The 23,719-nt window shown below is 46.9% G+C and overlaps 1 protein-coding gene across 2 annotated transcripts in view; it reads left to right on the top strand.

The window, feature by feature from the left end:
- CDH13 (cadherin 13) overlaps nt 1-23,719 on the top strand; it is a 919,293-nt gene that overhangs the window by 781,313 nt on the left and 114,261 nt on the right. The window lies entirely within an intron of this gene.

A 23,719-nucleotide genomic window follows, 5' to 3' on the forward strand; every position in this document is an offset into this window, starting at 1 on the left:
ACGTCAGGCCAAGTTTTTATTCTTTTCTTTTTTTTAATTCGGCCTTTAAAGCAATAGGTATTGATCACCTAAGTGATCTGTACATTAAATTAGACTCATCTAAATTTAAGCAAATTTGAAAGAATGATGTTGACACTGAGACAGCAGACCCTGAGTTAGTACTTCCAGGTAATGGTGGGCACACGCCTTCACCCTACCAGAAAATCAAGAAATATTGGGGCTCACTCTCCCTAATGTGAGGTTGGCATCTGCCGTGAGAACTCAGCACGGGCCATTTGCTATGGAGGAGGAAGGGGGGTAAAGTTTATTCCCCCTTCTTCTTTCTTCTCAGGTTCAACTTGCCCTTAAATTAGACCCTCTCTTGTCCTCCAAACCTACTGAGTCTTTCCTTCCAGATCCCTGACTGGCCTCAACCCCACACACCCAGGTGCCCGGGTTAGAAACTGCCCACCACTCTGACACCTGGCACCCCTCCTTGTCACAGCATGTAGTGCACATGGGCTGCAGAGTTGAGCTGTCACTGCCTGGCTGCAGAGCTGGTCCCATTACTTCCTTCTGGAGTAACTTGGGGAAGTCACCGAATGTTCCTGAGCCTGCGGGTGTGTGTGGTGGTGATGTCCGTGTGACAGGATGCAGTCAGGGTCAGACAGGAAAATGCCCACAAAGCCTCGCTTATCTTCAGGGATGAATCAGTGTTACCTATTTTCCTAACCATCGCCATCATCCTATGGAGAACTAGGTCTTTTTTATTCCATTACCTAAATTTGCATGCCTTTCCTGTTTCATTCCTTTCCTCTTTATCTGAAAGTTTCTTTCATCCCTCCCCTGTTCCCCTTCTTGAACCATCTCCTCTCACCTGGATGGACACAGTATCTGTGTCTGATCGTCTCTTAAGTGCCCCCTACCAACCACAGGTCTTAGGACCTCAATAAATCCCTGTTTTATGGAACTGGATATTCTAGCCTTCCCTCACCAGTTAATCCCTGTAATCCCTGGTTTCTTCCAGGACATGGGCAGAGGAAACGCTATTAAACACTCAGAATAACCCAACACGCATCACCGATTTGGAAAAATTTGAACAGAGTCAAAATACGCTTTGGAAATTCAAATCATACGTCACTTCTGTAAATTTCAGTCATCATTTATGTTTAGTTTGTTTTAAGGATTTGATGCATTCAAAGTTTAAATGTGAGGAAGTTATGCCTTTTCCCCTTGTTTTATTTCCTAGCACCATGACCAATGAGGCAAAGAATCCGAACTCATTAAGTTTCCCACATAAAGAATTGAAATGTATACAGCACTTACAGAGGCCGCTGGCTGAATGATGAAGCTCTCTTTTAGGCCTTGAACATGTTGACACACTCAATATTTTTCATCCACAGAATGTAGTATGAGCATCGTCTCACACCGCGTAACATTAATATTATTTTTATGACCCCACAATGCAGTGACACATTGCTGAACTGCTGAGAAATTTAAAGGAATAAAAAAGATTTAGACACTGGGAGAACCTTGAATCACTGAATTTGGAGAGGTAGAGGAGAAGGCTGGAGTATGTCTAGGAGCAGATTATACGGCTTCCGTCAAACCAACTGGAGGCAACATACTTATTTCTTAAATGGCTTGGACCCCTGGGTGTGGCTCAGCACAGCATGGCCAGGATTTGAAGGGTGGGGACTTACACTGCTTCAGCAGAAGAACCAGGCTGACCATCCTTCAGCATGGAGATGACCACTGAACTTGTAGATGACCAAGGACCTTAAGGAAATCAGGAGAAGGAGACTGGTGCCCCCGCGTCCCCCTCCTCCTGCGTGGAAGCACCACTGATCAAATGCGGTCCTCTTGTTCTGTGAGTCCAGATGCAACAACCACACGATCCTGCACCTCACAGGGCCTGGTGCACAGCTGCCATAACTCGTCCGATCTGCCATGTAACTAGAAACCCATCTAACATGCCTAAGATCATTAGAAAATAAGAATAAAAAACAAAGGCAGAAGGAATTCCAAGGTTTGTGAATAAGGCCGCCTGTTTTTCAGAGGGAGAAGCATCCCTCAGCTCTGTTGCTCGCTCACTGCCATCCCAGGGCGTGGCGCATGCTGTTCTCAGCCTGGAACGCCCTTTCCTCCTACCCCGTCCCACTACCCACATCCTCTCCTTGTCTTTCTTCAGACTGCTCACCATCAGTTCCTTGGGAATCGCCGCTGGTCTCTTAGAGGGGCCCTCTCCTGTGCGTGCCTCCACAGCACCCCAGCCCTCTCCTGTGCGTGCCTCCACAGCACCCCAGCCCTCTCCTGTGCGTGCCTCCACAGCACCCCAGCCCTCTCCTGTGCGTGCCTCCACAGCACCCCAGCCCTCTCCTGTGCGTGCCTCCACAGCACCCCAGCCCTCTCCTGTGTGTGCCTCCACAGCACCCCAGCCCTCTCCTGTGTGTGCCTCCACAGCACCCCAGCCCTCTCCGTCATCTCTGGTCTCATGGGTAGAGCTTATCAGAAATGCATTGATCACTATCTGCTCTCACCACCCCAGACTGCGGTCTACCTAAGAGCAGGGTCTGCGACTCCTCCACTCACTTTTGTACCCCCAGCAATGAGCACAGAGTAAGCACTGCTTTTTTTTTTTTTGAGATAAAATGCACAGAACATAAAATTAACCATTTTAAAGCAAACAACTCAGTGGCATTTAGTGCATTCACAGCATTGTGCAACCACCACTTCTATCTAATTCTTCATCTAACTTCTATCTCATTCTTCTAACATTTAATTCTCCCATAAAGGATGCAAGTGAAAAAATAAAAGCAGACCCATTCAGCAACCTCTCCCCATTCTCCACTCCCCCAGCTCTGACAACCACCAGTACACATTCTGTCTCTGTGGATTTATCTGTCCTGCACATGTCATGTAAACAGAATAACATAATATGTGACATTTTGTGTCAGGCTTCTTTCACTTAGCATAATGTTTTCAAGGTTCATCCACATGGTAGCATGCATCAATACTGCATTCTTTTTACGGTTGAATAATATTCCATTGTATGAATATACCACATTTTGTTTATCTACTCATCCATGAGGGACATTTGGGTTGTTTATACCTTTTGGCTATTATGAATAATGTTGCTATGAACATTCGTGTTCATGTATTTGTTTGAGAACCTCTTTTCAGTACTCTGAGTACACACTAGGAGTGGAACTGCTCAATCATACGGTAACAGTATGTTTAGCTTCCAGGGTGCCACCAAACGCTTCCAGGGTGGCTGCACCATACTGCATTCCCTCCAGTCATGTACAAGGGTTCCCATTCCTCCCCATCCCCACCAACACTTTTCTTTTTCCTACTAAAGCCATCCCAGTGAGAATGAAGTCACGCCTCTGTGCAGCTGTGATTTGCCTTCCCCTGATGACGGCTGACACTGAGCGCCTTTCCATGTGATCATTGACCATGCGTGAATCTTCTTGGCAGAAATACCTATTCAGGTTCTCTGCCTGTGTTTTGATTGGGTTGCATGCCTTTTGTTGTGGAGTTGCAAGCGACCTCTGTATATTCTGGGGAGTAGACTCTTCTGTGATTTGTGACATGCAGTTTGCAAATACCTTTCCCCACGCTATAGGTTATCTTTCACCTTCTTGGTAGTGCCCACTTGATTGTATTGGAAATGACAAAACAACAAATGAACCCAGGGGCAGACATTTCGATGCCATTGTGGGCAAGTCAGTCAGGTGCTGCCGTGTTTGACCGCCGAGTTCTCTCTCTCTGGATACCTGGATGTTTGGAATCAGCCTGATGGTTGGCTACCGGTTTTTCTTTCCACCCAAACACCAGGCCTCACATGCAGTCACAGACGACACAGAGTGTCACATGGGTAACAGGTGTCCTGGAGGAGGGGACGTAAGCAAGCCCTGTCCTCCGCTGCTTGCTGCCAGGTCCCCTCACACTTGATGGATGACCACAGTAGAGGAAGCACATAAAGAAAAGGAAAAGACTGTGTCCCCAGCACAGCCTTCTAAGGACCGCATGTCACACCTCGGTACCAATTAACATTTAGTAGGATTCTCGGTTCACACCCCAACCAGCTGTCAGGTCTGGCTCTCTGGAGAAGTCTGTGTGTGAGCCGAGATATAAATGTGCAGGAGGGCACAGTGACATTTAGAGAGCCACGGAGAGCATGTGCTCTTTATTCAGCACATCCTTCCTATTGCGACCAGAGGGCCCCGCAGATGCCCCACTGGAATTTCTAACAGCCGTCCCATTTGGCTCAAGGAAATGCTTGTCTGCTTTAAAACAAAGCCTGGGGTTTGCGCTGGTGCCCGGGGTGGAGTAAGGAGGGGAAGGGGAAATCGGCCGCATCCAGGCCCATGCACCTGTGGCCCTTCCCACCACCGTCACAGGGCCACACGTCCGGACACCACAACCCTTACGTTTTAGTTATAATAATTATTATCCTTTTTTTTGACCACTGAATAATATATGTTTATCATAAAAAATCAGAAAATTAGAAAAGGGTACAAAGGATAAAATTAAAACTGCCTAGCCACACCACCGGAGATAATTGCTTTTAATATCTTTCTATGTATAATTATCCAGCTCTGTTTAAAAAGTGTGTACATATAAATGCATTTCTTACAAAAATGGGATCTCAGTGTTCATAGTTTTGTAACCTGCTTATTCCTCCCAACAATGTAATAGAAACATTTTCCATGTCATTAAATATTCTCCGACTAAGCATTTATTTTTAATGTGGGTGCCTCTGGCTTAAACAGCAGCAATCCTCAGTGCTACAAGGAGCTATGGTTGGGGAATTTGACTACAAGTTTTTTTCTCAGAGTATTATGAGGATGTTTAAATGGTACATCTGTGAGGATACTGCTGACCAGCCTTTTCTAGATGGGGAAGAATGTCCAGCCATTCTTGATTTGCTCAGACCCTGTGAAAATTATCCATTTCTCCCAGCACAGGGCATCTTCCTTGGTAAAAAGGAATGCTGGTGCTTAGGGCTACAGGATACGGATCCAGCAGTGAATATCTGGCTGATTGAGGGCTCTGTTGAGGGGACACAGCTATGCAGGCATACCACGACTTCTGGGCTGTGTCAAAATGTGAATAACCGTTGAAGGTTCTGGGCTGAAATATGTCACAGGAAAACAGACAAATGTGAGAGACCCATAAATGCTGTAGCTGTTCAAAAGCAGATATCCTGCAACAGGAGGAGAGGTCTTTCCAGATGGGAAGGGAAGCTTGCACTTGAGAATGGGAGTGGGTTAGACAAGGCAGGAGACATTTCTCCAGGCACTGGGTCTGCTAATGTTTAATGAGCATCTCTTACATGCCCAACAACATGCTAAGCATCAGGGTCATGGCGATGAAGAGACAGAGGTGGTCCCTGACTTCCAGCAGCTTGCAGATTCTTAACTGTATGGCTCAATTCAGACTAGCAAGTGGCCCAGTAAGAGAGATCCTGAGGGCAGGGGCAGAAATGGGAAGTGCTGTATAAATGCTCCGGCCTTCTGTCTGCTGCCCCTGGACTGTTTCATCGTCCTCACAACAACGCTGTGAGGTGGATACTAGTATTCACCCTATTTCACAAGCAATAAAACTGAGGCTTAGCGAGTTACGTGTCCCCAGTCACCATATGCAGCTAGTTGGTGGTGGAGCCAGTCTTCCAACTCTGTTGATGGAGCGCCCACTGCATGCTGTGCTGAGCATCTTGCAGGTATCTTCTTATTCAATCCTCAGGACAACCTTTCAAGGTAGACAATGATATTCCCATTTTCAGCGAAGATACGGCAAGACAGAGCAGGTTAAGTAATTTGTCCAGAACTTACATGAAAATGTACTTGAGGTGGTGAGATAGGAGTCAGAGAGACCACAGAGGCCATTTTGTGTGCCCTGAACCACAGGAGAAGCAGTGAGAGTGCAAAGGAGAGAACAGATGTGGACCATCTAAGGAGGTGGAATGGATCAACTTAGTGATTGATTGACTTGGGTCCAGGAAGGTCCTAAATCTAAGATCAATGCACCGCTCCACCTCCGCCCAGTTTTCATTTCTGTCCATTGCATTAGTTCACCATTTTTTCTCTGCTCTGTTCTTTAAAGTTGACTGGAGTAAGTTTAAAACAACCAAATGTTTGGATGGGATGCTGGGCTTAATATCAACACTTATATATTTCCTTGTTAAATAACATGTGTGGGAGTCAATATTTGTAAAGGAAAGAAAGATGCATTCCCCAGAGATGGTGCCATTTCTTCTGTTTTTTAAATACTTTTATATCATTAGAATCCCAGACTTTGATTGCATATCTATAACGAAATTTGGGCAGATTGTATTTCAGCTGGCACTGAAGGAAACATACTTTTTATTTTCTTTGAAATGATGAAAATCTTTCTCTCATGCAAAAATCACAGCTACATCCAAAGAAATGTTCACTCATCCAAAGAAATGAATATGGGACATGTGGAAGGCAGGTGTGGGCTCTGCCCTTGCAAAGCTTACCATTGAGCCATTTATACAAAAGTACACCCTCGGTATTTGCTCCTGACTTAACAGGTACTCACTGCCTTGAACATCCATACAGCAGAATGGCAAGAATGCCAGAAATCAGTGCTCTAGGATCACTGTCAGTGTTGATACACATTGCAGACTTTAAGCTCCATCTCATGTGCCCCTGCCTCAGGACCTTTGCACTGGCTAGTTCATCTGCCTGCCTTGCTCCTTTCCCAGGACATCCACACGGCTCCTCCTTAGTCTCTTCCTGTCTAGTCAGATGTGACCTTCTCAGGTCATCTTCTTTAAAACTGACCTTCCACTCTCACCCCATAACTCTCTATTCCTCTTCTTACTTAATTTTTCCCCATAGCATTTATCTCTGTTGATCTTGCTTACAATCTGTCTCCTCATCTAAAATGTGAGTTCCATGAAGAGGGGATCTTTGTGACTTTTGCCTATGGCTCTGTCCCCACCAGCTAAAAGAGCACCTGGCCCTTAATCAGCCCTCAGAGGATATTTGTGGGATGAACGATGCACCCTCCTCTCTGAACCTCAGGTTTCCCACCTGAAGCCTGGGGGGTGATGGGAGGCTTGCTAAGATGTGGGTGAAGGGATGGCATCTGTGTTGACCATGCCAGCCTGTGGGACTGGCTGGGCTGCTTCCTCAGAACCATGCTCAGCCAATGTCTACTTGCATATTACAGAATCTTCTGGGTTACATGGCCCTTGGCTTAATATGTTACACCCCTAATACAGTAAGGAAGGTTTTAAGAGTGGCGATCAAATGCCATAAGCATCACTTTGGAGAGGTTTTTATATTTATTTTGTTTCCTTTTTTTTTTCTTTTAACACTTTGCTTTTAAAACATAGATATTGGCTTATTACCCAAACCATACATGTCTCTAGCAGGAAAAGACAGTAAATATAGGTGACCCAAAATAGGGGTAAAAGAACATTTATCTGTAATTCCATCATACTGAGCTAACCATTGTTAACATTCATGTGTATGTGTAATTGTGTATTTAGATAGACAGACAGACAGATGAAAGACAGATATTAGATGGACAAAATAGGGAGATATCTGGCCATTCCCAGTTGCAAGGGAATAGTGAAGTGTGTGTCCAGGAAGAAAATGAAATGAGCGAAGAACACACAGCATTATCTGCCACAGCACAGAGAGGGGGTGTGTTTCTTTTCATACAACATGATGTCATGTAATTGATAGTCTGTGCCTGGCTTTCTCCCTTAGAAACACACCCGTGGGGAGGGGGAGGTACCTTTCCACTGCGGCCCGTTGTGTGCAGTGAGCGTACCAGGCACAAAGTTGCAGTGCCCGTGAGCTTTTCCTGGGTGTCCTCACCACAGCCAAGTCCTGTTGAAGCTGGGGAGTTACCTTGGCAATTACCTCACTACCCCCACCCCATTTTGTTGAAGGGTAAACTGAGGCTGAGAGCTTAAAACAGCTTGTCTGAGAATCACACCACTCATGAGTTACATTCCTCCTGAAGCTCATGCCAGCCTTCTGGGCAACACAAATTCATAGAGTCCTTTGGAACTGAGATACCATGCCAGCCACCGAAGATTCGTGTCATTTAAAGTCCCAGTAAAATGGGCGGACTTGCCCTGCAGGTCTCTGCAGCAGCCCCTCCCTTCCAGGTCTCCCAGACAAACAGCCCGTGAGCATCCTGCCCCCGCCACCTTGAATTCTTTCCAGTGTTCCCACCAAAGGGTAAACGGGTTCCTCCCACCGCTGTCTGCTCCGAGGCTGTGTGCCACCGCTGCCAGGATCAGGACGTGCCAGAGCCCAGACAGCCTGCCACTCCCAGAGGCAGCACGTCCCACCTCCCAGCCACGGGCATCTGCCGCCCACTGGGAAGAACCGCCACTGACCTGAGACAGCGCGCCGACAGCAGTACAGACGGGATTCATAGTTGGCAGGCTCCCTGAAGGCTGAGCTCTCTCAAACATGTAAAGTTCCCAAGGCCCCTAAGTGGGTCCCAAATCAACCACACGGGCAAGGTTGGCTAGTCAGCCCCTAAGTATGAGGCCTGTGTGCTCCCTTCCCTGAGCAGAACGACCGCTCGTAGAGTTTGTCGTTAACAGGTGTATTCGTTTCCCAGGACTGCTGTAACAGATTAACAGATTACCACAAACTGGGTGGTTTACTACGGACACAGATTCTCTCACGGTTCTGGAGAAAGAAGTCCCAAATCAAGATGTCTGCAGGCTGTGTGCCCTCTGAAGGCTCTGGGACAAACTCCTGCCTCTCCCAGCTCCCCTGGCTCCTTGCGCGGCTGCATCCCTCTGTCCCGGCTCTGCCTTCCCTTGGCCTTCTCCTCTGTGGCTCTCTGTCTTCTCTTCTGTCTCTTCTGAGGCATTTGTCAATGGATTTAGGGCCCACCCAGTTCATCAAGAATGATCTTGAAATCTTTAACTTAATTACCTCTGCAAAGATCAAGTCGGGTCACTCACTGGTGCTGGGGGTTAACACTTGAACGTATCTTTTTGGGATCCACTATTCCACTTCCTCCAGGCCAGGGGGGTAACTCTCATTTCACTCTGAGGGGCCACCATTCTTCATTTCTTTGATTTAAAAGCTCACGTACCTGTCCAGGGTTTACTGAACATCTGTTCTGTGATTTTGAATGTGACGACAGCCTCCACTTGCTTAGCTCACCTTGTACCCCAGGTCCCACGATCAGGCATGCATAGAGGTCACCCCATCCATCCTCACCGTTGTCCTGGAGCAAAGGTGAGACTGAATCCTGCAGAACCCAGAGGACCTGGGCACCGAGAGTATGATGTGCTCGCAGCCACACAGCTGTTACAAAGCAGAGCTGACATCTGTCTCTTTATTTTGGCTCTAAGGTCTGCACTATTTTCACTATGCCACGAGCAGAAGCAAGTAACTACAACAGGGCTTCTGCCTCCAAGCCTGCACAGCAGGGTGGAAAGGACAGAGATCTGTGATTTACTGTGACACAGTGTGGTGTGTGCTACCGGGGAGTGTGTAAGGAGCTCTGCAGTCTCTCCTCTGGAGATTTCAGTAATGGCTTCAAAAAGAAAGTGGCACTTGAGATGGCTACTGGAGGATAGTATAAATGTGCCAAGTTTGAATGAAGAGAATTGCATTCTGGGCAAAGGGGGAAGAATCTGTGGAGAAACAGCGGGGAGATGGACCACCCAAATAACCCCTTACAGAGCGTTCCGGGCATCTGCAGGATGCAGCCGTGTGATGTTGGAATGCTCTGGGGGTCCGCCGCGGAAAGCTGCCACTGGCCGGCGGCTACTACTCCTCATGCACGGCTACCAGGCTGGCCTGGGAGCACTTGCCTCTCTCCGGGGCATGATGCTGCTACCCAGGACCTCTTCCCATGCTCCTGCACTCTATAACCCCTTCCCAATCTGCTCCAAGTTTGTATTCTGCTTGTCTCAGGAAAGAGCAGTTTCAGCGAGACTTGACTGTGACCCAAACCGAGGCGAGGGCAGTGGGGACAGTGAGGAGGATGGGATGGCACAAGAGTCCCTTGCAGGACAGGGTCAGCCAGATCAAGTGCGGTGGGGATGAGGGAGGACTCCCGGGCTTCCAGCTTGGTCACCGGGTGGAGAATGACGCCGGAAGGCGCGCAGAGAAGTGTGCTTGGCCGGGAAGGTCCCGGGGTTGCTTTGGGACGTGCTGCGTTTCCAGGGCTTGTGAAGCATTCAGGTGGAAATGCAAAGCGAGCAGTCAGACGTATGGATCCGGGAATTAGGAGAGACAGGGACATGAAAGAGACAGTAGTTGAAGCTGTCCGAATCACAGCAGGGCAGGAGGGGGTCGAGCAGAAGCTGTGGGAAGGAATGGGGTCTCCAAGAAGGCAGACATTTAGAGACTTAGTGGAGGTTGTCCAGAGACCTGCCCGTGCCTGGAGACGCGTCCAAATAAAGCGCCAGCCCCCCTAAGCCCAACCCATACGGGCTGGTATGAACTGCTGGGAAACGGGTTCCATACGGATTCCTTAGGCCACCGCTAGGGGCAACCTTGGGCCACTGCGTAGGTGACAAGGACACTCCAGAGCCTAGCAGTTAGGAGCTTAGACCTAACGGACCCAAGAACTCCAGTTCCAATCCCAGACCCACTACTAAGAGCTGCGTGCCCTTGGGCACCAGCATCCTCCCCTGTGCCGTGGGAGCAGCAACCCTCCCGCTTCCTGGGGCGTCCTGAGGGTCAGGCCGGCTGAGGAAATTCACCCGAAGGGCTGAGCACCGTTTCCAGCACAGAGGGAGTGCTCGGCGGCGACAGCCACAGTTGGTATAATGGCCAAGGGGCTGCGTGGAAGCCCCTGGGACTGGCTGAGCCGGCAAAGGGCAGGACCAGACGTTAATCCTAACGTTTGACTTCTTGTTTCTGGCTCGGCTGACATTCAAGGGTGCTGATAGGCTCAGCTCTTGTCAGCAGAGCCAAAGACAATTTCAAGAACAAAATGTACGATGGGGTCAAGATCACAAAAGCACTGCCTTGTGGGAACAGGGCAGAGAATCGCAATGCCATCAGTGAGTGGTCTTGTCCAAATCATGCTGAAGGAAGGTGATCAAAAGGACAGATTGTGCCAGGCACGAAATCAACAGGAAAGCCTTCCAGAATAATCCGTGGCCAGGTTATTCTCATCGCCCTTTCTCCCTAGTGTATGAATTCGCTTTTGCAACAACGGTAGTGGCATAATTGGAATCCATTTTGTGTGATTTTTTTCCTCAGATGATGTAGAATTAGCTCGGTTTATTTTCAAAGAGCATAACCCGATGCCAGCGTAAAGGCGGTGGCTGGAATTGCTTTCCCGTCCTCGGGCAGAGTGGGTGGGTGTCGTTTGCTGATTCATTATTCTCTCAGCGGGCTCCTTTGTTTCAAAAGCTACCTGGAATTATTACAGCAATAGAACTCTAAACCAAAGTAAGCTTTGCATAAAAGGCATTTGACTTAAGGGAAAACATGTAACACTGATTAAAAGTAACCCCGATAGCAGATTTGATTAGATCACATCTAAATGGGAGCCGGTTCTAAGAAACTGGATGCATCAGGCCAAGCCCCGCACTGCCCTGTGCAGGGGCTCGTACTGATTAGGAGCCTGAACTTCATGGGCAGGAGCCGTGAGCACACGGAGGACCAAATCAGGCAAAGGTGGTAAAGCTGAGATTGCTCCAAGTCGCAGGCACTGAGAACCTAATTTTAGAAACCACCGCCAGCCCTTGGTGGACTGGGTGCTTTTGTTGTTGGGAGTCAGTAATTGAATTTTCTGGATGTTTTGACCAGTAGGTAACTTTGTGAAGCCGATCACACAGCAGAACATAATTTTTAGTCTGACCTGAAAAGCATTACCTTCTGCTGTGTGATTAGAAAATGTACAGAAGCCGCCCTTCTAACTGCACTTGATTTGGAGGAGAGGAAAGAAAGAAAAAAAAAACTCTACCTTGCTATTCCATGTAACCTAGTAAGATTCATTTAGATTCTATGCAGATCATTTAATAACAGATTTTGCAAAACCTTAACATAAGGAGCCACCATAAAACGTATTATCTTTTATTACCCATACAGAGAATGACATTTTCAGTGGTAATAAATCGAAACCCAAGGAAAGCTATTTGCTTTCAGAGAGTGCTTGGCAAACAACAGGAACCCCAGTTTCCCGAGTTTATGCTGTGGCAGGTATGGTCCCCCGGGGTCGCCTGAGACACCTCCCTGCTGGGTTGGCTGAGGCTCAACTAAGCACATTCTCTTGTCCCCTCCTTTTGGAAAGGTCACTTCCTTCCCAACTTCATGCTGAGAATGCAGTTGCCCACCTTTATTGTTCTCCCGTGCACCCTATATGCCTCAGCAGGTGTGATGAGCCAAGGCCTGAGCCCAGGCTTGGGGCTGGTCACGGGGCCCCTGCCGTGATGTGGAGGACAGCCCGACCCACCAGCACCTGAGGGTGCCAAGGCTCCCTCGGTGTGGACCTCTCTCCAAAGGGAAGGGCTTTCCCCGCTCGTTCCTGGAAAGCCAGAGCCCCGTCACCCTACCCTACTCCGCATGACCTGGCCTTCTAGAGACCAGCTTAGCCTGACCGACCTTGCCCAGGCTGCGCCCTTGGACCAGTATCCTCTGCAACCCATAATAATAGCCCTGAGGCCAGGTTTTCCATGTAGTGACCAGCATGACCGTCCCTTGAGTTATTCATTCATTAAACATTAACAGAGAGCATCAGACGCTGAAACAGCTCTATGATTTTTTTCCCCCAGGTGTTATAGAATTAGTTCAATTCATTTTCAAAGAGTATACACTGGGGACCACATAAGGCTGTGTGCGTGGCCTCAGTGTCAGCAGGCCAGGCACTGGGTATACAGCAGGAATATGTCTGAGACGGGGTCCTTGCCCCCATCGAGGGCTATAAAGAATACTCAGAAAGTGACTAACCTATTGGAAACCACATACATGGAAGAGAAGGAAGGTTCCCCAGTAGACTGATTTGGGATTCACCACTTTGTAGGTGGGAGGAAATTCATCTTCTTTCTAGATGGACCTTGTGGGAAATTTCTGGTTGACATTAAACTTCAAAGGGTTGAAGGGGAAATATTTTCCAGAGGAAAGACAGTGGATGCTATTCTGAGAAGGTGGGCAGCCCTGGGGAGCAGGCAGCTGGGAGCGGAATGAAGGTGGTAGCTGGTGACATTGCGCACCACACGGAGCTGGGGGTGCTAGGGGTGGGGGTAAGCATCTCAACTCGCAGGGGTACTTGGTGGGCACTCTCCAGAGATGGCACGTTAGTTCCCTGTGGCTGCGGAAACAAATGACCACAAAATCTGTAGCTTAGAACAACACACATTTATTTTCTTACAGTTCTGGAATCAAGTCCAAAACGAGTTTCCAAAATCAAGGTGTCAGCAGGGTGGCTCCTTCTGGAAGCTCTAGGGCAGAATCCCTCCCCGTGCCTTCCCACCTTCCTGAGGCTCATGACCTCTCATCTGTCTCTGAGGCAGTTGTGTAACTTCTCCAACACCCACGCCCCACCTGCCTCCATTTGTTGCGTCTCCTCTGACTCTGACCCTCCCGCCTCCCACTTACACCCTCTGAGTGCCTTTGAAGATGGGGCTGGACTAGCATTAGCTCTAAGGCGCTTTCCAGAGCCAGTAGGGTGTGTTCTCTTCACCTCGCAAACCTCGTCTCCAGCTGCAGCCGTGGCCCTGTCTCAGCTGGCCGCCTCTGTGCTGGTCCTCGGGCTCCCCTTCCCTCTCTGAATCCTCTGCCCTCATACTCATCCTTCAGGGCTCAGCTCCATCCTGTGTCAAACCCCTTAAATGCCAGGGCCACCCTCCTAGCTGCACTACTCACAGCTGGTCCTGTTGAGTGGAGCCACTTATACATGTTCTAGCTTCAGTAAAGCTGTAAGTTCATTGAAGTAGGGAATATATTTTCTACTTCTTCTTGTTTCCACAGCATTCTACCCAGAATCAGAATAAGCCTTCAGCTCTTAGCATATTCAGATCTTATCGAATTTGATAGTGTTTGAGGAGTGACGGTCTCCCAACTTCTTCCATAGAAATTTACTTCCTCCTCAAGACCACACTTGTGATCCTGTAAGATACTCTCTTGCAGGAAGGTCTCCTTGATGCCCCACTGATGTTTGGGTTCAGTGGCCCCCCGTTGTAATGCCACAGTACTCTGTTTAGTTCCATCTCCTACTGAAATTATATTGGGAATTGTCTAGCACTAAATTTGGCTCCCTTACTAGTTGCTACTACCTAGCACAATGCCTAATGCATAGTAAGTGCTCAATAAATGTTTGGTAAATTGAATAACCTCTCTGTAGTCTTCCTGAGCACCCCATGTTCTGACCCCGTCCTCATAGGCCTTAATTACTATGCTTCTGATAACACTTATCTCATCACACCTTACACGCTTGCTTTTTGTTCATTTATCTAGAATATAAACACACCAAAAGCAGGGTCCATACCATTCATCACTTCCTAGCAGAGTTACTTGAACCTAGTAAGTGCTATATAAATGTTTCAGTGGAATCAACCTGAATGTCAAATACTTACCGCCGGGGGTCTGAAGGGGGCGATTTTTCCGGGTATGCTGTGAACGCCATTGCCAGTTTATTTACTGTAACTCCTCAGTAACACCAGAAAATGTACACTTTGCCTAGAAATGTTTTATTTAATTTTGGCGTCCCTCAGCCTGAAATCTATCACTTAGGTAATTCCAACTGCATATGTCTAAGAGGCAGTGTTTATTTCCCCTGGCGCATCCCCTCCCTGCTGGCTTTGTCAGCAACCAGTAAATCTGGGAAAACGAGCTCGGCCATCTCCGTACCCACCAGACCACAGCCGGGCATGGAGGTACAGCAGACAAGAGCCCAGACAGGAACATTTGCATTATCACGGAGAAGCAAGGTGGAAGGAGGCCCAAAGACAAGCGCAAGTCAAACCCAGCCCGCCCTACTGTGTGGGAAGGTGAAAGTAAGTCCCTCAGTCTGCAGTGGGAAAAGGGTACATTTTTCGAGAGAGTGTATGTGCTTTCCTGCTGGATTTATGGACCACCTACCCCAGTGCCATGTGGCCAGAGTGGATAAGTCAGACTCCAGACAGACAACAACTCATTCTGCTTCACGTAATGTTTTCACCAATCTGTTTGCTGCATTTATAGACCAGGCTACCTGGAGAGGAATATGGTCTCTGGTTGGGTGCCATACTGCAGACAGTCTGTCTGTGCTCCTCCTACCTGAGCAAAGCTAATGGGTAAATACGTACATGAATTACATTATATATTTGCTATGAATCTTGTGTTAATATTTCTCATTAACCATGCCTTAAATGTTAGACAAAAGGGATTTGTTTAAAATGACCTCTTGCAGATTTCCTTGATGCCTAAAGCACAGTCTATAAGCCGGACCAGCTCTTCCTGGCTCACGGTAATTGACAGTGTTTGCAGCAGTTCCTTCCAGCCCCCCATCCATGAGGGATGCGCTCCAAGACCCCCAGTGGATACTGAGAACCACAGATAGTACCAAAGCCTATATATGCTATGTTTTTTTCCTATACATACTTACCTATGATAAAGTTTAATGTATAAATTAGGCACAGAAGAAATTGACTATAACTAATAATAAAATAGAACAATGATAGCAATATAGTGTAGTAAAAGTTGTGTGAGTGTGCACACTTACTCTCTTTCACTCTCTCTCAAAATATCTTGAGTTGTCCTGTACTGACCCGTCTTCTCATGATGATGGGAGATGACACAATGCCTGTAGGATGAAATGCAGTGAAGGAATGACGTAGGCATCATGATGTAGCATAGGCTGCTAGTGACCTTCCCACCATACATCGGAAGAGAGATTATCTGCTTCTGGACCATGACTGACCATGGATAACTGAAACCGTGGAAAGCCAAACCGTGACTAGGGGGGGGGGTCTGCTTTATCACTTTCCATCTATACATCCAATGACATCCTGTTAGTAATTGAAATGGTAATTGAAGTGTTCCATGGTAGGAGGAATTAAACCACCAAAATTGCTAAATACTACATAACAGGAGAATCTGTGAACATTTAAGACACCCCACCTGATATAATTCATTATTTTATAAAACCATGTCTGACTAGTTACTGTATAACTACAACGTTCCAGGCACTGAATTAATAGCTGGGAGAAAAAGCTCTAAAACGCAAGGTCCCTGAACCATGGAGCTCAATGGTCAGGTAAAGATAGCCAATAAACCAGTAATCAACAAGAATATTACGAGACTGTGTTAAGTGCTGAGGGGAAAGTGTATTAGTTCTTATTGCTGCATAACAAATTACCCCAAAATGTAGTGACTTAAAACAATCTATATTTACTATCTCACAGTTTCTGAGTTCAGGAGGCTGGACATGGTTCAGCTGTGCCCTCCACTTAATGGGTCACACAAAGCTGCAACCCACATGTTTGTCCAGAATCCACAGTATCATCAGAAGGTTTGACTGGGGGAGAATCCCCTTCCAGGCTCATTCAGCAATTGTTGCCAGAATTTGATTCCTTTTCGCTATTCCTGGAGGCCACCCTCCGTTTCTTACCACATCTTCAGACTTTCCAAAGGTTCTACTCCATAATAACAGCAGCTACCCATTGAGCATTTATATATGCCAGGCTCTGTGCTTAGCACTTTATATTACCTATTTTGATCCTCATTTCCTCTGGAAGGATTATTATTCTCTCCATTATACAGGAGAGGAAACTGAGGCAATAAGCACCTAAGTCACTTGGCCAGGACCACCCACCTACTAAGTGGTGGAGCCACTCCCAAATGTCAGCCACCCTGTCTATGCAACAAGGTCCCCGCCTTTACGGAGCTTCAGTGCAGTGACGCATGACCATCCGCAAATGAGCAGGACATCGCCTGGGAGAAGCCAGAGAGGTGGAAATGCCAAAAGGAAGAAACAGTGGGGGTACAAGGAGAAGAAACCCAGTCTGGACAAAGTGTAAAGAGAGACGTGGAGAGTGGATAAAGACGACGCAAGAGGTGGATGAGTTAATGGCAGAACCTTTTGCTATGTAACATTTCCTCGTCTAGTTCCCCCCACAGCTACCATTATGCTTGTTATTAGTGATAAATGTTCTGTTAAATACATACTCATACGGAAGTTGCTGCAGCAGTGTGAAACATCAAGGGCCCAGTGATTGATTATATGCCATAGATAGTGACACGGCTTGATTCTTTTTTTCAAGATGAAATGTTTGGTTTTCAAATCAGTGTGATCGGTGAATGTGACCTGTGTCTGTGGAGATACCCCTGAGGGCTTTTTCTGCAGACACACTATCTTCCTTTTGTTTCCAGGGTATATATTAACGTGTAGCTAGCAGACACCCAGGAGGAGATAGCAAATGCAATAGAAATGCATGACTGCAGAACTCTAAGAGAGCAGCTTGACTCTCTTAGATACGTCTTACAGATCAGATAGCTTAAAATAAAATCAGAGCAGCCAATTTAATTTTCCCAGTTTTGACACAGTGCATTTGTTGGTCAAAATGAAATCCTATCTCCTTGAGCAAGAGCTCCCTGGAGTATAAGCCACTCCCTGAGAATAAATGACTCTGGTTTGGAAATGCTGCTGATATGCTCAGACCTTTGAGATATAATTTAGTTCAGGGAAACAGTAATACATCATCATTATCAATAATGAAAGTAAATCACCCACCTTGTGTGCTGCAAACCAGCTAGGTGTTGGGGTCAAAGGCATGGTCCTTGCCCTTGAAGACTTTGACATCCACTTAGGGAGATCGTAAATGGGCATTCAAAATCAAACCAAACAGAAAACACAGCCTTTGCGTTAGCCAGGGTAGGTTAAACACTCTTATAAACTTCCCTTAACCTAAAGAATCGCTTGTTCCTGTTCATGTCACAGTCTAAGAGGTCAGCGAAGGGGCTCTGCTCCACATAGTCATCTGGGGATCCAGGCTTCTTCCTTTTGGGGCAATACAAACCATGGAGGAGTATGTGGGTGGGGGGGAGGCCATGCCAGTACCTCACTTGTGCCCAGGTTCTGTTGACCAGCCTCATCTCACAAGTGCATCTGGCAGTGCAGCTGTAACAAGCCCCAGAGTTAAAAGATTAGGATCTGGTGAGCAAGTAACATTGGCTTCACCACAGGTTCCTCAGGTTGCAAGCAGCTGAAACTGGTTGTGGCCAGAAGGCATCTCCTGGATGAATGCTGGGCTGTGTCACAGAATCCCAGAGGTGAAGTCAGGAGCCGGGACAGCCCCGGTGGCAGCGGCAGCGCCTGCGTCTTCCCGTTAGAGCGGTGCCTTCCGCCTCAGCTGGGAGGGCCTTCATCAGAGCTGATCGCACCCGTCTCCCCTCTGAGCCTGGAACTCAGAGAGAAATAAACACAAGGGTCAGGTGAGATTCTTGCCACAGAGAGTGTAGCCTGGCCTTGCGAGGGCAGTGGGGCACCCCACCCCTCCTCAGGTCACTCATCAAGTGGCAGAGCAGCTGGACGGGCATGGGCAGAGAGCAGCTCTGGGGTGGCACGCTTCCTGCCAAAACACTCAACAAGGCCAAAACCCCTCCACGGGGCCCAGGAGAGAGGCAAGAGGGTTTGCCCCACATTCTGTCCCCGCGCAGCCTGGTTCCACGTTTCACATTCCCAGAATCGGATCATCCCAGCTGGGACTAGGGAGCTACCTGCCAACCAGTCAGCTAGTGAAGGGGGACAAACCTGGCATGGCCGCCGGGGCCTGTTGCTCTGCGTCGGTGGCTCTTACTAGAGAACAGGGCTGCTAGCCTGCCTAGGTGCCTTTTCCAGCAGGGTAACAAAGGCAAAGTGACTTCTAGGAGGTGCAAAACGGGGTGTGTAGCGGCGGTGTGTGTGTTTCAAGTAAGAGTAACTACCAGAGCTAGGATTTGCAGGAGGGCCCCCGTCCCCCCACCCACCCCGGAGCAGACTCCAAGGGGGCAGGAAGCAGGTCCAGGGGAGGGGAAAGGGTCCCAGGTGTGCAGGAGGGAGGGGCTCGTGGGCACTTTCTCCAGGTCTCTTGCATTTCAAGGAAGGTAGCTTTTATGTTGTGGTTTAGTTTTTGTCATTGTTATCACTGTGGACGCAGTAATGTGTATTAAAGGAAAATCCCACAACACTGATAGGCCAGTGGACTTTTTAGAGTTGCTTTTAAAAGTGCAAACTTGGAAAGAACTCAAACAAACAGGGAATTACTGGGTAGATTAAATGGGTCCATCGAGTGGATTGTTCTACGGCTGTTCAAATGAATAGACGGATCTGTAAGCCCTGAGCTGGAGGTGATACCGTGAAACAAACTGTACGACTGTGTGAATGGTAATCGTTTGTTAAAATTTATGTGTATGTCTGTGTGTGTGTGTGTGTGTGTGTGTGTGTGTGTGTGTGTGTGTGTAAGGAGAGGAGGGGAGACAGCAGACTGCTAATGTTTACCTCTAGAGGATGGAGTTGGGGAGGGTTGGGACAATTCCCACTTTGCACTTTAGAAATGACTGTATCATTTCTATTTTCCTTACAATAATTAGATATTCCTTCAACAATAAAAACTTCCTATGGTAGCCTCAAGTTTGACAGAAAATCGAGAGTTTGGGAACATCTCACCCCAAACTTTACAATTTATCTGCTTAATAGTCTAATTGATTTTCTATGAGGTTAATCAATCTATTTCCCATTGCAGTCTTAAGGTTTTATTTACTTCAGGAGATGGGAATTGGCTGGTTCATTTTTAAAATTATTTATAGAATTACTGAAACTCTAAATGAGTTAAGCCAACGTGTCCTTCCAGGGTGCTGTCAGAAGAACCTATGCATGACTGTAGAGAAAAATGAAAGTTCCTGTGGCCAGGATTCTCCCCTGACCCTGGTCAGCCTGCTCACTACACATGGGTGGGCATACGTTATTACTGACTCTATATAAGGAGCTCCACCCAGGGCTCTGGGCTGCAGGGCTGCAGGTGAGCAGAGGCGGGAGTGGTGGCAGTGCTGAGGACAGAGACTGAGACGGCTGTGGGGGTGGAGGGCCCCAGAGGCAGAGACCAGCTTGATGCGTGCAGACTCGCTCTGCGTGGACAGGATTCTAGTGACTGACCTGCCACCGTGGGAATTAAGTTGGGTACAAACCCTTTCACCCCAAGAACATTCCATTGTCATTTTTCAGTCTCACCGAATCAAGAGTGACCTTGCCCGGGGCTGGAACCCACTGGCAAGCCAATGACTCTGCTTAGCTGCGACTCTGCTCTGTTGCAGTCACATGTGCACAGGCCTGTCCCCGGCCCTAGACTCCTCTGAATGCTTTGAAGAAAGAGACCCTGTTTTCCCATCTCCATCTCCCCAGCACCCAGCACAATATTTAAACTAAATATTCAATAACTTCCAATTCAATCGATGCACAAACTAATGGAAGAAAAATTAAAATAACTTTCTCTGGTCCAAAAAAAATGGTTTCGTGGAGGGGAAAATTTTTAAAGGAAATAATATATTCATGAAATGATTGGAATGTTGTTGTGAAGAGCCTATTGTGATACTGTAGTATGATAAATAATTCTTACACTTTTTTGCAAATAACCAGACTGTTGATCATAGTATTAGTTGCAGTATTAATCAAAACTCCTTTGTTGCAGAGGTGAGGCTCAGAACCTCACCCCCCCTGTTTGGAGAGAAATCTTCTGCATCCGTGGATGTTTTGCTGCCCTTGTCTAGCTTGGATTAATACTTAGTCTCCAGGCACACACCTGATCATCTACATTTGCCCTCTTACAGCACTAAACTATGTTTTCTACCTTTATCTTGCATCTACCTACCACTTCAGCATTTTATTAAAATAATAATAATAATAATAATAATAACAATAAGGGAGAAATGTGGGATTCACATATAAACCAAGTATAAAAATCAAATGAATAATCATAATTGACCTGATTGTTTATAGTTCATGATGCATGATCAAAACCGAAAGTTTCTGTGATGACTGCCCTGCACTGTTCACCATGTAAGAACTTATTCACTATAGAAGAACTTGTTCACCATGTAAGAACTTGTTCGTTATGCTTCAGAAGATTGGAGACTGTTGAGAATTAGGCATGGGGTTGCTTAATGATTGTGCATTGAGTTCCCTATACAGAATTTTATTGTTGTTAACAACCATATGATCAATAAATATGAGAGATGCCCTCTCAAAAAAAAAAAAAAGAGTGGAAGTGCAACTCTCAAAAGAAAAAGAAAAAAAAAACTCCTTTGTTGCTACTCACAGAACATTTAATTTAAATGTCTTAAGGAAAGGAAAAATTCATTAGCTCATAGAACCCAAAATCTGAGGGGTAAATTCCAGCTTCAAGGATGACTATTAAATGGCTCAAGTGAGGTTAAAAGAACTCCATCTCGACCTCTCGGTTTTGAGCTGCCTTCTCTCCTGGGCTAGCTTTCTCAGTGTGGTTGTCAATGGCCATTATCAACCTCAGATTTATGTCCTGCCACCTCCAAGTTCAACAGAAAGAGAACTTCTGTCACCTGAGGGTTCTAAAAGAAATGTGTCCTGGAATTGGGTCTCAGTCCCAGGTGGCCCAACTTGGGTGACATGCTCCTCACGTGGCCATGGCCATGGGCATGGGAGGTCCTGATTGTCCAGTCCTCAGGCACATGACCATCCCTAGATCAGGGATAGAGTCAGCCTTTCCTGAACTCCATCAGGGATCGAGGAAAGGGGGATGCCCCCAAAGGAACTAAAACACAAGTGCCAGAGGAAGAGGGAAGGGGCCTGGGAAGGTGAAGCTGTATTAATACGCTGTGTTAGTGCTTGAAGCTGCCCTGTGGTGTGTGTCCACGGCAACTTGCCCTGCGAATTGGGGAAGAGCAAGCGCTGTGGAGTTTGCCTCCTTCTTAGGTAGCTATCCTAGAATGTTCTAGAAACTATCCTGAGTTTGCTTCATGGAGTAAGATCGCCTATTCTTCAGGGACAGGCAGTGCCTGGGACCATAAGCCAACCATTCTAGCAGAACTGATGTGAAAATTGGTAACGTTGCCTAGGTAAGCACTATTGAAATATGAGTATAGAGCCTTAAAATGTCCATACTCTGTGACCTAGTAATTCCATTTCTTGGAATCTATTGTTCAAGAAACAAAAAGTCAAAATATATCAAAAGCTTCCCGACTAAAGATGTTCATTGCAGTGTTATTTAGAATTGTCAAAAATTTCAAAAGATTAGAAATGACCTGAAGTCCTAATAACAGATGAAGCGGATTATAAATTATGTATACAATTCTATTTTATGCAACTGTTAAGATAATGTCAAAGAATTCTGTTGGTGAACGATATTACATGGGGGAAATGGTAGTAAGTTTACTGTGATCCTACAATATCAGGAAAAAAAATCCACATAATTTCTTATTCTTATGAATACATGCTTCCAAAAACATGCAATGGTTTACAAAAGCAAAAATGCTATGTAAAACATTGGACCTAGCTGTGGTTAGCAACTCCAGAGATCCTAGGGAGAGATGTTTGAAGACGGGCCAATTATTGGTTTCGTATGGTCTAGCTGCAGAATTTATGGCAAACAATAAATCCTATCCAACTTGTCAATTAGGATGAGTAGAAAGTCACTTACAATGAGGCTGATGATTTTCCAGCTTCGGCCTGAGAACAGATGGCATTTAGACCAACCACCTTTAGAGGGAGGTGCCAACCGAATCAAGTAGAACCAGCATTAGTCAGAGCTGGGTTGGGTGTTAAATGCTGTTTGCATTTCACAGTTAGAGAATTGTTTGACTTTCAATCCTGGTGGAGCTCATTTCACAGCCCAGACATACGTCAGATCACCACATTGGACCTTAGACTTCCACAGGGTCAGTCATATCTCAGTAAAGCTGGGGGAAGCAGGGTGGCTCTGTGCAAGGAGTCCATCAGCATTCCACTCGTCCTCTTGAACGGATGACTTTAGAGCCTCCCAAACCAGCCAGCAAAAATACTAGTCCTTAAGCTAGTAGCTCAGGAGCTCTTAGGTAGGAAACAATCAATTGAATGTGCCCTCAGGAGCAAACAGCTAACCATCCTTTAAAAATCACTTACAGTTTTGGGAACAGCATGCAGCTATTAAAAGGTATCATGTAACCTTTCAGCTCTAGTTGGGAATTATAGATCCCCATTCTGTTCATGTTCCTGCCTCCCATGACAGTTCTTAATAATTGGTTGGTATAAGCAGCGGTCTTTGAAGTAGTCATACCAGTAGGACTTTATTTTTGTTATGAAGGTGGTCCAACTTGAGCTCTCTGTAGGAGAGATTAAGAAATCAATCCAAACTGCCTCAGCACACAAGGAAAAGTAAAGCCCTAAGTGGCTGGAAAGTGTGTGAGCAGGCCTGGCTCGGGGCGTGGCATGATGACGTGCTCCAGTGAAAATCTATGGGGATATTTCTTTTTCTCCAGGGTTCAAGTTTAATTCTACCAGTAGATGGGGTTCCTTCTCAGAAGGACTTCCCCACCTCACCCCTCCAGTGGTGTGAGATGGCTCATCTAGCCCCCAGGCAAAATGCTTCCAGGTTCACACCGCAGGCCATCAGAACTTCCCTTGCCCAACTGCAGGACCCAGGTGCTGCTCCCGGGCCAGGCAGTGTGTCCCTGGCACGGCACACATGTACGGCTTCACCAGACCAGGGCCCATTTCAGAAGCTGGCCAGGTGGATGGTGGAGGAAGGCAATCCAACCCAAATAGGCAGAGAAGTCCCCAGAGGAAGGGGAGGTGC

The sequence above is a fragment of the Manis javanica genome, chromosome 17 (genome assembly GCF_040802235.1).
Source record: "Manis javanica isolate MJ-LG chromosome 17, MJ_LKY, whole genome shotgun sequence".
Lineage (NCBI taxonomy): Eukaryota > Metazoa > Chordata > Mammalia > Pholidota > Manidae > Manis > Manis javanica.